This window comes from Chanodichthys erythropterus, chromosome 7, assembly GCF_024489055.1.
Source record: "Chanodichthys erythropterus isolate Z2021 chromosome 7, ASM2448905v1, whole genome shotgun sequence".
Lineage (NCBI taxonomy): Eukaryota > Metazoa > Chordata > Actinopteri > Cypriniformes > Xenocyprididae > Chanodichthys > Chanodichthys erythropterus.
The window spans coordinates 35399058-35414728 of record NC_090227.1 but is presented as its reverse complement, the minus strand read 5'-3'; the positions used below and the strand labels follow the sequence as shown (position 1 = coordinate 35414728).

The following is a 15671-nucleotide window of genomic DNA, read 5'->3' as shown; positions in this document are numbered from 1 at the left end:
ACCGATGGAGGGATACTGTTTGCTTTGCTTGGGAACTGGAGGTCTGTCTCTTTGGCAGGGTCTTGTCAGGTAAATATTTGGTTAGTGTAATCTATGTTGTGTTGAGAGAGTTATGACTAGACTGTCTACCAGTTCATCAAAGGCTTTGACAGTAGCTGAAGACAGAGGGTCCTGAAAACAAAACAAGGATTTCTGTGACCTGAGGTGATGTTCTGTTAGGAGCTCTATACAAAAAATAGTGCAGGATGATAATGACCTTTATTCACTGGATAATTGTCCAGAAAAATGTACTTTTTGAACCCGTTATGTGTAACTGTGCTCTTACCTCACCATTTTCTGTTTGATTGTTGTTGAAGTTGGTTGAATTGTGGATTTTTGTACTTTTATACTAGTGATCGATTGATGTAATTAGCCAATATTTGGCCACTGTGAGATTATTGCACTGTGCTTATAACCATAACTGAAAACAGTTTCCACTTGGTAATTTTTTTTGAGTGAACTGAACTGCATCATCTAAGAATTTATACACTTGTTTTTGAAATATCAAGTGATCTTTTGAGAATTGCACATCCTTTGTTTATGTTAGACTTTCTATTGTGCGGTAGGTTTGAAGCTCTTCTATGGCTTATTGTGAAGTAGTGATAGACCGATATATCAGTCAGGGTGATTATTAGGCCAATATTTGGCCATTAAGATTTACATTTTTGAGAAATTTTACTGACATTTTGTCAGTAAATAGTAAACTGTTTCTGGTTTCAGTATTGTTGGGTATTTTTTATTTTTATTGTCTATTTCAGCAAGTTTGTTTGCATTGGTTTACATCAGACATTGACTATTGGAAAATCCATATTGGTCAGCCACTGGGGTCGATAACAGTGTTCCTACACACCTTGTTAATGAATAATGCACGTTTTCTTTGAGTTAAACTTTCCTTAAAAATATTTGAAAAAATTGAGTAAAATTTGTGTACATGTTGTTTGCCATTGGCATCAACAACTATTGAAAAATCCATGTTGGTCGACCTCTAATTTCTACTTTTTTTTGTTTGTTTTTTTATTTATCAACTGGACATCCTTTGATTAATTATATGTTTATTGTAGATGAATTCTCTTTTGTGTAGATTCAAAACTGCTCCATGGTTACTGCAAGGTAAGAATGGGCTTGGTTTAGGATGATGATTTGCTTAGATACCTCAATAGTACTTTGATTCCCCATACACAGATTTTTTTTTTTTTTTTTTTTTTTTTGAGGATAGAATTGATAAAACATGGGAAAATCACCTGGCTGGGGCCAAAATATCTTCTACAATTTCTTATCTATGTAGTCATGAGGTCAATAGATATGAACGCCAGTGTGTCCCTTACATCTGACCGAGAATGCCTGGGAAAGTGAACTACCCCTTATGAATGTTTGCTCCCTCTTCCTCTCCCAAGCACACAAGAATGGTGGGAAAAGCATAATGGATGAGAACACTACAGCACTCTCCACCCCTGGCCTTCAAGAGACCTGCAGACCATGCAAGTCCCAGGCTCAGAGAGGCCGTCACAGAGCTGCCCTCCCTCCTCTTTCCCTCCGCCAGAAAACAAACAGAGGAAATCAGCCCTCCTCAGAAACACGCTCCGTTACCGCCTGAATGTTTATTGTTGGTCTTGGGATTCTTTGAATCTGACAATCCTTAGGAGGACATGTTTAAGGAAGGTATGGAGGTGACGTGCTTTGACCCTACCAGGAGATTTGATCCACATCAGTGGGCGACTCTTTTCTTGAGTGTCCTTTTTCCAGCGACTCCCCTCTGCGCTGCTGATACAGTCTCTTCCCGGCAGTCCCGCCCACATCGTGTCAGCACTTGCTCCCCTGCACACCTGTTCAGTATGGTAATCTTGTGTCTGAATGCCGTGTTTTTGCCTTTGCAGAGGTGGGGAGGTGTGAGTCACCTGTATCCAAGGCTCAAACATTCAAACAAAGACAACGACTGGTAGTCACAGCAGATAGAACGTACTAATGGTCCGACTGATTGATCTGTGTTCTCCAAAGAACTTACTGGAATAAGCAGTGGGCTGCCACCTGTCCGATTGTGTGTGTTTCCCACCAGTGTTTCCACATGGAGCTTCAAAGGAATCAACAATTTGTCTATGAAAATCACACCCCAGCATTTTCCTATGCTTTATGTGCTGTCGGCAGCTTGCTGTGTTCTTGAGGCACAAATGTTGGTGAGAATGATTAACGTTCAAAAGAAGTCACGGCAAGGATATACCAGGGAACTGAGGGGCGTCTAAACTAGGGCTGCGTTTTGACGCGAATTTCATGATTAGATTCAATTCCAATTTCAATTCGATATCGGTTAATTGGGTTATGTATCCCCAGTTGGTACAATACTATAATATTAAAGGTTAAAATGAAAAGATTTGCTACTTACTTTTAAATTACACATAAGGAATTTTTTTATAATAATAATGTTATAGTAATAACTTCGTAACATTTTAACATTATGCTATTAAAAATGACAATTATGTTTCTACTTGTTTTTTTGAAATATAGACATTTAAATGGTGGCTCGTCGTAAAAACATGACGGATTTATTCAAACAATAGAACAGGTTAAAAATACAATGAATAAACAATATAGTGCACATATTTAGCAGTATTACCTTTCTATAGTTAATTTTTCTAGCTAACTATTGAGTTTATGGACATTAATTGGCTTTTGACATCTTTCCGCAGTTGAAACACTGATTAAGCGATTACATATGACATGATACGGACTTAAGTTGTACTGTATCTTTTAACATACCTTCTGATGCTCATTCAGGATTACTTCGTGTTGTAACTAGTAGTAAAGCGGAAGAGATGATTGTTTTACGTGTGCTCCACACTGCTGCTTCACTTGAAGATATTTTGGCTTTGCATGAACTGAGGCTCTACAGCGATCTGTCACGACACATTGAATAGCTGCGAAATGATATTTATTGTTTGAATTTCTTAATAGAATGATCAGAATTTGAAAGCTCAGACTTTTTTATATCAAAAGTAACAATTAAAGCACATGCTTATTGTGATTTATTGGATGTAGGTGCGATTCAGTTCATCAACTTAGAACAGCTTATCAAAAGATTAATTCTTGGGATTTAAGAATCGCTATCAGTTCATAAAAACGAGAATCGATTTATATTGTGAAATTGATATTTTTAACCCAGCCCTACTCTAAACTTCCTCCACGGATTTATTTTGTCATGATGACCCAAAGCCAATGCATAAACATATTTGCACTCAGTTTACTTTCTTAATACTTTTTTTTGGGGTTTTGTTGCGAACTATTCTTTTGAATAAACTTAATATTTTTTATCAAAATGTTATCACTTGATCTATTCAAAAACAACTTTTTTTTGTGACTGATGTCATATTTTTTATTTTTCATCTAACTTTCATATAGAAGCAACTTTTCATAATCGAATCCCGCCAAAGTCTACAGTTTCTTTAAAAATAACGAAAATCCTGTTTCCTCTTGAAATATTTCACATTATTGAAGAAAAGTGGGTTGTGAACACTGGTTCATGTTGATTTTAAGCTTAAAAATTTGTAAAAAGTTGAAGAGGTCATAGTAGAAACTAGTTCTGCGACGGAGGAGAATAAAGAAATTGTATATGAAGGCAAATTGTGACTTGTAAACGAATCCTTCTGTTTAATGATTCAATCTAAACAATTTGCAAAACATTTGAAAATCACATGCTGCATCCCAATTCGCACACTATCCATCCTAAATAGTATTTAATACTAGAATTAGTGTGTCCCAAATCATAGTATATTGAAATGACTATTCCAAAGATGCTTGAATGGTCTACTATTTCCAGTTAGAATATGAAGTGCAGATCTATGGACACTCTAATGACTAATACTGCTCACAACCCACTCCGTGTTGGATGAGGATTCGATTAGAACTACAAACAAGAATAAAAAACTACAAAAATGGCAGATGTGTGAGACCGACAGTCAAGTAGACAGGGGTTTGACGATTGACTAATAATCACTATCTAAACTGACAAAAAAAAAAAGATGTTTTTTCAGTGTTTTCCACAATATATTTCATCTGCCACAACATTGTGAACTCTTACAAAGACACGTTTGGTCATTAACATTTAAAAGCATCGTTATGCAAACACATGAGGTGTGTTCTCCACATAAAAGACCCACAACTGGCAGATCAACTACATTTCTCTCTGATACGGTAGGAAATGAAATGAAATTGAATGTGGAGGATTTTAAAAGTGACAAGATGATTGACAGGCCAGTTTAAACATTGACAGGATGCACTTAACTAAGTGACAGATTGGTCCGTTAAACACGCAACTATGACAAAGTAGTACGTCCCAAAGCTTGCCTATTCTGCTATACATGGCTTTTAGGGCATAATAGGCGAATTGGGACGCAGCAACAGAGAACTTTGAATGACTCTGTGAATTTATTTTGAACCGCTCAACTAAGAGATTTAGTATTAGCTTGATGGCCTCTCAGTGTCACTCGCAGCAGCCTTCTGGCTCTCTGTGGAGGACAGTTTTCTCCACCCCTCAGCATAATTGCCTTGTTTTTCTTGTGCACAGATGTTTCTTCAAGGGTACACAGTGGTTTTGTAGTCAATTTGGATCGGTCCTCTCTCTCTAATTACTGCACCAAGAGTTGCTGTCAGCGACCAATCGTCGATCAGCTCCTGCGTATGTGCGCAAGACACTGCCTGTTTGTTATGAGATGAAGGTGTCCACAGCAGCACTATTGTTTGCTTTTTTTCTGAAATGTAAGACCATTAAAGCATTCCTTGCTTGTTCTTGCATGCACTTGTTACCGTCACCTCTGTGTATGCATGCGTGTGTCTGGAGTTCATGGACTTTCTATTTGTAATGCATTCCCATTGTTTGTCTTCACTCTGTCTGGAAATGTGTTTGTTAACCTGCTTATGGCTCGAATAATCTAGCTCTGGTGATTTAAAGAAATGGTAATAAAGAAAGTAAAATCTGAATTTGGATTCAGAGAAGACGCATTTACACAAGTGGTCTCAAGTAGACGGACCCCACTGTTTATTTTAGAGCAGGTCTGTAATATGTTTTACAAGTATTTTATACGGAAGAGGAATAGGGCCAAGCAATAATAAAAAAATAAAACCATCTCGAGATTAAAGTTAAGTTTCGAGAAAAAGGTCGAGATAAAATGTTGAGAATAAAGTCATTAAATTACGAGAAAAAAAATTCAACTTTATTCTCAACATTTTATCTCGACTTTTTTTTCTCGAAATTTAACAACTTTTCCTCATAATTTAACGAATTTGTTCTCATAATCTAACAACTTTTTTCTCGTAATTTAATGAGTTTATTCTCATAATTTAACGAGTTTATTCTCAACATTTTATCTCGACTTTTTTCTCGAAATTTAACAATTTTTCTCATAATTTAACGAATTTGTTCTCATAATCTAATGACTTTTTTCTTGTAATTTAATGACTTTCTCAACATTTTATCTCAACTTTTTTCTCGAAATTTAACAACTTTAATCTCAAGATGTTTTTTTTTATTATTGCTTGGTCCTAATCCTCTTCCGTAATTTTACTTCAGCTAAGTATAAAATTTAAATAAAAAAATTTTGTTTATCCATGATCTCCTTTTTAAATGTTTATTTACTTGTATATTAACTTTTTTTTAAAACCAATTTTTACTCTGTTTTTGGCATGAAAATAGCCTTAGATGCTGACATGGCATAAATCACCAAAATAAATAAAAAATAAACAATCTTCATCTGAGTATGACAGCTGAGAATGTTGTTGTAAAGTCTAAATGGAGCCCCTGGTGGTGACTGTAGGTATGATTAGTGTATGTTTGTAATCTGTGTGTGTGTGTTTGAATGTGTCTCTGCTTTTTGTCTCTGGAGACATTTTGCAATGCCATTTCAGATGACGGTGGGAATAGGAAGGGGTCTGTAGGGAGGAGGCATGCAACGGACGTCCTCAAGTCTGGGAGAGACGAAGTGTTGAGGAGAAATGTCGCAGAAATGTCAAGTTTACAAGCACAAAAACAAGACTCTTCAGCAAGGGGGAGCGAACCATCAGCCCTCCTTAATCTCCTCCCTCCTGTCTGCCAACCTCTCCTCCCTTCCCACTTATTTTGTCTGTTGTTTTTTTTTCTTTACGGCCCCCTCTCAACAGTTTTACTGCCATTTCCTCCCCTCTCTCTTCCAGGGCTCTTATCGCAGGCTGTTAACAGCTCTAGCCGTTAGATAGCTCTTCTCACTGTTTACACTCCTGGCCCCACCACCCGTCTGCCTGTTACTCTAGTGACCCATCCAGTTGTTTGCTCACTTGTGGCCTCTCTGACATTGTGTGTTTGTACTCTTTGTGTGTGTGCGTGTGTGCGGGGTTTGGGACCTCACCTACTTTGTGGTCTGGTCTGAATGGGCCCCTCAGGTCACTCTGATCCAGACAAGCACGTCTTCCCCCTGAAAAACACGCTTGCATACCCCAGACCAGAGAGGGAGGGGGAGAGGATTGTTGGATAACGGGGTCTGAGCGTGGGTTTGAGCCCCCGGGGCTTCAAGGGCTGCTAAACGACACCAAACAACAATGCAAACTCTTGTTGTTGTCCCGAAGGCTAGCTGATTTGTCTGATCAAACCTTTTTGAATCCTCTGTGACTTGCATACCTGGGATTGTTTGCATTCCTCAGCTGTGCCACATAATACGCAGATTGCAGATTTCCTGTGTAAAGCACAGATCAGCTCAGATAGTGGCATCTAATGAAGGCTAAACTGAGCCTCTCTCACAGAACTGTGCTCAATATTTAGTCATGATTGCTACTGGTTTACTGTTTAGTCCAGTCCAATCTCTATATAATTGTCTGTCTATTGTCTATCTGTCTTTCATTTTCTTAGAATCTATTTATCGATCATCTGTCTGTCTTTCATTCTATCACTATTTTATTCTTTCACTATTTATCTGAGTCTTTGAATCTCTTAGTATCTGTCCATCTGTCTTTGAATCTCGGTATCTGTTCATAAGTCTGTCTTTGAATCTCTGTCTTTCTGTCTTTGAATCTCTCTGTATCTGTCCATTTGTCTGTCTTTGAATCTCTCAGTATCTGTCCGTCTGGCTGTCTTTGAATCTCTCAGTGTCTGTCTGTCTGTCTTTGAATCTCTCTGTATCTGTCCATTTGTCTGTCTTTGAATCTCTCTGTGTCTGTCCGTCTGGCTGTCTTTGAATCTCTCAGTGTCTGTCTGTCTGTCTTTGAATCTCTCTGTATCTGTCCATTTGTCTGTCTTTGAATCTCTCTGTGTCTGTCCGTCTGGCTGTCTTTGAATCTCTCAGTGTCTGTCTGTCTGTCTTTGAATCTCTCTGTATCTGTCCATTTGTCTGTCTTTGAATCTCTCTGTGTCTGTCCGTCTGGCTGTCTTTGAATCTCTCAGTATCTGTCCGTCTGTCTTTGAATCTCTCTGTATCTGTCCGCCTGTCTTTGAATCTCTCTGTGTCTGTCCGTCTGTCTTTGAATCTCTCTGTGTCTGTCCGTCTGGCTGTCTTTGAATCTCTCAGTGTCTGTCTGTCTGTCTTTGAATCTCTCTGTATCTGTCCATTTGTCTGTCTTTGAATCTCTCTGTGTCTGTCCGTCTGGCTGTCTTTGAATCTCTCAGTATCTGTCCGTCTGTCTTTGAATCTCTCTGTATCTGTCCGCCTGTCTTTGAATCTCTCTGTGTCTGTCCGTCTATCTTTGAATCTCTCTGTGTCTGTCCGTCTGGCTGTCTTTGAATCTCTCTGTATCTGTCCATTTGTCTGTCTTTGAATCTCTCAGTATCTGTCCGTCTGGCTGTCTTTGAATCTCTCAGTGTCTGTCTGTCTGTCTTTGAATCTCTCTGTATCTGTCCATTTGTCTGTCTTTGAATCTCTCTGTGTCTGTCCGTCTGGCTGTCTTTGAATCTCTCAGTATCTGTCCGTCTGTCTTTGAATCTCTCTGTATCTGTCCGCCTGTCTTTGAATCTCTCTGTGTCTGTCCGCCTGTCTGTCTTTGAATCTCTCAGTATCTGTCCGTCTGTCTTTGAATCTCTCTGTATCTGTCCGTCTGTCTTTGAATCTCTCTGTGTCTGTCCGTCTGGCTGTCTTTGAATCTCTCAGTATCTGTCCGTCTGTCTTTGAATCTCTCTGTGTCTGTCCGCCTGTCTTTGAATCTCTCTGTATCTGTCCGTCTGTCTGTCTTTGAATCTCTCAGTATCTGTCCGTCTGTCTTTGAATCTCTCAGTATCTGTCCGTCTGTCTTTGAATCTCTCTGTATCTGTCCGTCTGTCTGTCTTTGAATCTCTCAGTATCTGTCCGTCTGTCTTTGAATCTCTCTGTATCTGTCCGTCTGTCTGTCTTTGAATCTCTCTGTGTCTGTCCGTCTGTCTTTGAATCTCTCTGTGTCTGTCCGTCTGTCTATCTTTGAATCTCTCTGTGTCTGTCCGTCTGTCTATCTTTGAATCTCTCAGTATCTGTCCGTCTGTCTGTCTTTGAATCTCTCTGTATCTGTCCGTCTGTCTGTCTTTGAATCTCTCTGTGTCTGTCCGTCTGTCTTTGAATCTCTCTGTGTCTGTCCGTCTGTCTATCTTTGAATCTCTCAGTATCTGTCCGTCTGTCTGTCTTTGAATCTCTCAGTATCTGTCCGTCTGTCTGTCTTTGAATCTCTCAGTATCTGTCCGTCTGTCTGTCTTTGAATCTCTCAGTATCTGTCCGTCTGTCTGTCTTTGAATCTCTCTGTATCTGTCCGTCTGTCCGTCTTTGAATGTCTCTGTATCTGTCTGTCTTTCTGTCTTTGAATCTCTCAGTATGTCTGTGAGTCTTTCAGTCTCTCAGTGTGTATCTGTCTGTCTGACCTTTGCTGATGTGACTGATTCAAATCAAAGATATACAAATGTCTACTAAAGAAAATATAACAACTTCACATTTTCTAACTTTTACTTCAGTGGAAAATGTATAATCATAAGTTTATCTATAATGTTTCTTTTTTAATTCCTCCATTTGTAACTCCATTGGCAAAAAGTTAATTTTGGACCCTGTGTCTGTCTGTCTGTCCTATCTGTCTATGTATCTCTCTATTGACATAGAAACTTTTAGTATGAGTCTGGTGCTCCAAGTGGAGTAGTTTGGCTCTGAGATGAAGACTTTCATAGTTTTGCAGATGTCTCTGGATGTTTGGAAATTTTGAAATCCTCTTTAAAGGGTTTTCTATGATCTCCTGCTGTAATGATAGAAACAGATTCATAATGCTTTGGGAAGACCAGTATGTGTTTGTTATTCCATTTGACTTAGAAATCAGAGTCAAATGTATTTCAGGAGAAGAACAAGACACAACCTGGGGGTGTCGAGGAGGGGGTGTCCGTTTTTGTGAGGAGGATGTCGTGTCCTGTGTCATATCCCTGTAGGTTGTGTGTAATCACTGGCCTTGCCCAGACATGTGTGGGAGGTCTAATGTTTTTCTAAAGCTCTTTGTGAAGAAATCTACAAAACGGGTCTTCTTCCATTTCCATCTCCGGAAAAGCAAGCAAACTTGCTTATTAATATGTATCCAAGTAAACAAAGTTAATTGGTTTACTGTCCTTCTCTGGCCCTAAACATGCTACTTTTTTCCTTCTAGTCATTAAAAATCCCCTTCAGTAATCTGATCAGATCTTTTTCCAATCTCTTCTGTGATCCAAACTGGACTGTTAACTGAAGACGACAAAATCAACTTACTGGATTCTGCTGGACTTTCTGGACTGGCACAATTGTGACAAAACCCATAATTGTTGATCATTTGCCTTTATGTTGTGAGGTATAACGTGTTTGATAACTTCTGAATCATAGACTGAAGTCTGAGCCCATCATACATACACATACAATGATTTTCTGTGAAATCTGTTAACTCCAACTGCCCATAATCTGCAGTCTGGCTCTTACTTTCGACAACTACCGTTGACTTGTCGTCAAACTGAAAACCGAGGTATGTTATGTAGTATATTCCAACCTTAAGACTAGTTGTTGTTACTAATTAACTACTTTAAATGCCTCTGATCTGGTCTGTAATTGGTTATAAAGCTTAACCTCAGAAAAACCCTCACATTAAATAGAAATATGTGATACAATGAGAATAGACTTAAATGGAATTATGTAATGATTTATGAATACTTTCATGTTATCCAAAGTGACTCGCATTGCATTCAAGATTCAACATTTTACCTGGAAATCAAACCCATGTCTTTGCTTTTGTTAACAGCATGCTCTATTAAGGTACATGAATGCAAATTGTAGTGACAGTTATTAATTTGAGGGATGGAAGCTTCAAAAAGTTTTTCAGTAAAAGACATAAGGTAACTGATGTGTGAAGGCATTTGTTTCTATGGCAGCTGCAATGTGATTAAAGCAGCTGTGGAGTAATAAAACAACCATCTATACATTCATGAGTTTCCACATATTTATTAGCTTATATACATAGTCGTGCTTCTGAATTTATAGACTGTTAAACATGTAGCATAAACGTTTGAATAGCTCCAGGGTTTGTGATTTTTATATGGTACAGAGAAGAGGATCGTGGGATTTCTTTTTTGTAAGTTGCGGTCACGTTCAGAGACTCTTTTGTCTACACAGACACGCACCCACACACTTCATACAGCCATATCTCCACCCTACGCATTTTCCTGTGTGTTTGTGTGTCTTGTCTGGTGGCTTTGTATGAGGCAGTGAATGTAGGCATACGTTTCGTGTGTTTGTGTGTGGATCTGGCTGCTGCCTTCTGGCTAGCGTCGAACAGAAGTCGTGATTCATCTACCGCTCTCGACACTCATTCATAAAAATCAGCACGAATACTACGCTTTCCTTTTGGAGCGCTCAGGGGGCCTGGCATGTCCACAACATGTCAGATTATTCTCAGTCCAGGTTACGTGGCAGGAATGACGAATGCTCTGCCTCCACCACTGTGGGTGTCCTCTTTGCTAGTTGGCAGAGCTGGCATAGTGTGGCACCATCGGTCTGAGTACACACTATTTTGTGGCAGCTGAATGGAGATGTGGCTCAGGCCATTAGTGTGGGTGTTTTTGAACTTTTTGATGCCAAGGACTCCCAAATATGATGATTCCCTTTCTAAAATATAAAGACAACTATATCCAATCTAATTTCTGCTTTTTAAGGAAAACAGTTAAACAATTAAAATAAAAAATTAATAAATAAATGTGAAATATCTTTGTATAATGTCTCACTGTTTTCTTTAATAAAAATAAAATATAGATGCACTGATACAAAATGCCGATTATGATAGACGATTTTTTGAATGATATCTGCCGATACCGATATCATTCAAAAAAAGAAAAAAAAACTCTCACAACTAATGCTGAAAACTATACAGAGAACCCTCTCATTTGGTACATTGCTATAATATTAGAGGTTAAAATTAACAACAGAGCCCAAACTATTATATTCAATTGCTATGTAATAATTACACTCAAATAAAAATTGAAATGTTTGTATATAACTTCACATAAGGTAGTTTTCATAAACATGTGTCTTCATGACAGATTTATTCAAACATACATGTATAATTAACAGTAAATATAGCTCCACTCTAGTTTTTTTTGATTATAGCTAACTAACAAGTAGGGATGTGCAAGATTAATCGCGATTAATCGTTTGCAAAATAAAAGTCTGTTTACGTAATATATGTGTGTGTTCTGTGTATAATAATTATGTATATATAAATACACACACATACATGTATATATTTAAGAAATATATGCATGTTTAAATATATATATTTATATATATTTTATATTGCATATAAATATAAATATATTATATACAAATCTAACATTTTTCTTAAATATATACATGTATATGTCTGTATTTATATATACATAATTATTATACATAGAACACTCACATTACGTAAACACAGACTTTTATTTTGCAAACGATTAATCGCGATTAATCGTTGCACATCCCTACTAACAAGCTGTGGACACTGAATGACTTCCCTGAAGTAAATGCAATGTTAAGTGACATTGTTCTCAAGCTGATCTATCAAAACACTGATTACACAAGACATGATACTTTACGGTGAGTTGTACTGTATCTTTTAACATACCTTTTGATGTCCATGCATGTTTTTTCATGCTATAACTTGTATTAAAGTGGAAAAAAAGACTCTGAACTGAGCCGCTACGCCAATCTTTCATGTCACATTTAAGAGCGTCAAAAAGCCATTTATTGTTTGACTTTCATGATAAAATGGACAGATTTTGAAAGCGGAAACTTTGTTTCTTATCAGAAGTAACAAAGCACAACACTCTTTGTGATTATAAGATGGGAGGCACTCTACAAATAATGTTTGGTATATGAAAATATGCGGACCTGACAACACCAACACGGACCTGGTTATTTCATACGGTCAAGAAGAGCCTGATTTAACGTCACTATTTTTTGCATGTATTTTTTGCGTTAACTTTGACAGCCCTGAATTCAACACGAGACACACACACAGTATGAGTTGCAGTCTGACATGTTTTCCTGCCCCCTTTTGATTGACAGGATGTTTGATTGATGTGGCCCCGATCATCGTCTGATTTTAAACGTATAATTGTTTATTGGCTGATACCGATTCTAGACCGATACATTGGTGCATCCCTATAATAAAATGAAATATATTACTTTTTTTCCCCTCATTTTTTACACTCTCTAACTTTTTTGATGCTTAATCAGATAAGATTTGGCCGTTGTAAGCCATGACCACCCAAATGCACTCTTCTTGTGTGATGGCACCTGCTGTCTCTATACTGCAAGTGTCCTGTCAGTTGTTTCAGTGATGGATTGCATCTTTAATGGATGTGGTATGACCTTATGTTGTCAGAAAGAGGAGTTATAGAGATTTGATTCCTGAGTTGAAGGAGTTGAAGGTGGTTCTCGGGACTTGAGCAGATCGAGAGGGCAGAGCAGCTGACAGGAAGGAGTTCATGACTAGGGGTGAAGTTACTCACGTATGCTTTCTTAAGTTTGGTGCCACCTGTCTTTTGCATTAGTTCCAGTGTCCCTGACTGCCTCCAGCACAACGACTGTTAAGTTAGAAACTTTCACTTTTCACATGCCGAAGACTACAGCGAGAGTCCTCTTGTTTTACACTAGGTGTCTGTGTAAATGTACTGACATTTCTGTTAGAAATGTAATTTTAAAATGTGGAATTCAGCGGTACCAACAAGTTCAAGTTCATGATTTATTTGAAAATAAATCATGAATTTATTTGAAAGAAATACATTTTTGAAAGAAATTAATACTGTTATGCAAGGATGCATTAAATTGATCAATTAAAGACTTTTATATTGTTACAAATTTTTCTATTTCAAATAAATGTTTTTCTTTTGAACTTTAAAGAATCTTGAAAAAAGTATCATGATTTTCACAAAGATATTAAAGGGTTAGTTCACCCAAAAATGAAAATAATGTCATTTATTACTCACCCTCATGCGTTCCACACCCGTAAAACCTTCATTAATCTTCGGAAAACAAATTAAGATATTTTAGCTGAAATCCGATTGCTCCGTGAGGCCTCCGTAGGGAGCAATGACACTTCCTCTCTCAAGATCCATAAAGGTATTAAAAACATACTTAAATCAGTTCATGTGAGTACAGTGGTTCAATATTAATATTATAATGCCATGAGAATATTTTTGGTGCGCCAAAAAAAAACAGAATAACGACTTATTTAGTGATGGCCGATTTCAAAACATTCATTATGCTCTGAATCTTCCTGAAGCAGTGTATCGAATCATGATTCAGATCACGTGTCAAACTGCCAACGGCTGAAATCATGTGACTTTGGTGCTCCGAACAGCAGATTCGATACACTGCTTCATTTATGATCCGATGCTTCCTGAAGCAGTGTTTTGAAATCGGCCATCACTAAATAAGTCATTATTGACTGTTATTTTTTTTGGTGAACCAAAAATATTCTAGTGGCTTTATAATATTAATATTGAACAACTGTACTCACATGAACTGATTTCAATATGTTTTTAGTACCTTTATGGATTTTGAGAGAGGAAGTGTCATTGTTCCCTACGGAGGCCTCACGGAGCCATCAGATTTCAACTAAAATCTCTTAATTTGTGTTCCGAAGATTAATGAAGGTTTTACGGGTGTGGAACGGCATGAGGGTGAGTAATAAATGACAGAATTTTCATTTTTGGGTGAACTAACCCTTTAAATACACTATTAATCTAATACACATTTAACATTTTCTGCACTGGTTAAAATTTGATGAATTTTCTGATTTGTGAAGGAATAATTTGGTTGAGGCTGATCTATTTAGTGAATTGGATGATTCTGTTCACAAACATTTAAAACGCAAAACAAAATAATAACTGTTATTATTATATTCAAGGCAGAGCAATAAACTGACAGATTGTGCATACTCTTGGAGGAGAATCTCATATTTTATGTCTCTCATTTAGTGGTACCCGCAAAAAGGATTTAGTTTTACAAGCCCCCATTCTTTCTTTCTGAATGAAGTGGTTCTTAAAAATGTTTTTTATTGGTTAGAATAACTCAGTGGCACATCCTAAAAGCTAAAAATTCACATGTTAGAGTGTTTTTGTATGAGCACCAATGTATGTCAAGCTAAAGTCAAGCCATGTGCCTTTTTTTCCCCAATGCATGGCTTTTTTTCTCCTTGAGAGAAGCCACATGCTTGATTTATAATATGTGCGTGTGGTGTGCGTGAACATAAATAATATACTTGATCTCATTATTGTGTAAGAACGTGCTGGAAGTGTGAGGGAGTTCAATGTCTCCGCAGGGATGTACGTGCTGTGAAGATGAAAGGCAGCCATAAAATTACAAAGGAAATCATATGGAGTTACTCAGCTCATTGAAATACCTCTGATAAGCTTAATCCCTCTTTAACCCTTTCCTGAGTCACTGATGATAATATGGTTGCCTCGTATTAATATATATATATTATATATATATATATATATATTTTATACATCTTGTATATTTATTTCGTTTTGTAATTGTTAAAGCTGAAGGGTGTAATGCCTATATTTACTAGAATAGAAATAACTGGATTTTTACATTTTCTTGCTTTCTTGCTGGATTTTTACATTTTCTTTTTATCAGTGAGATTAGCTTCAATAGAGAAAAAATTAAAATGACTTTCTGTAGCTTTAACATCAGTATCAATACATTGGGGCTCTCCATTTCCAAATCCACTTCTCTCTGTGTTGTATTCTCTCTCTTTCTTTCACTCTTATATCATCCTCAGCCTGTCTGTTGTTGTCAGCGTCCTGTTGAATGGGCACAGGTGGCAATGGGTGTGTGGCACAGTTCCCTTCTAACAGATGGGGACTTCCTTGGCCGGCCTCTGCTTCTCGCAGGAATCACCAGTTGGCACGTGACCGTGGTTTAGTTTGCCAAGGGTGAGCGGTGCCATCCATCTTTGATCTGCTGGATGTGGATTCACCTGGTTACTTCCATGTTTTTTACATTTTATTTCTCTGACTGTTACCTTTTAGAGTCATATCTTTTTACATAGAAGAGATACCAGATGCCAGATGTTAGATGCTTCATTAGTGGGTGATAATCCACTCTCATGTGTCCTTAAATATTCTGAGCTTTGCTATGAGAGTGTGTGTCTGCGCATGTGGTGTTGATGGC

At 37.6% G+C, this 15671-nt stretch overlaps 1 protein-coding gene across 1 annotated transcript in view; it reads left to right on the top strand.

Annotated features, from left to right (window-relative positions):
- igf1ra (insulin-like growth factor 1a receptor) overlaps positions 1-15671 on the top strand; it is a 120314-nt gene that overhangs the window by 21647 nt on the left and 82996 nt on the right. The window lies entirely within an intron of this gene.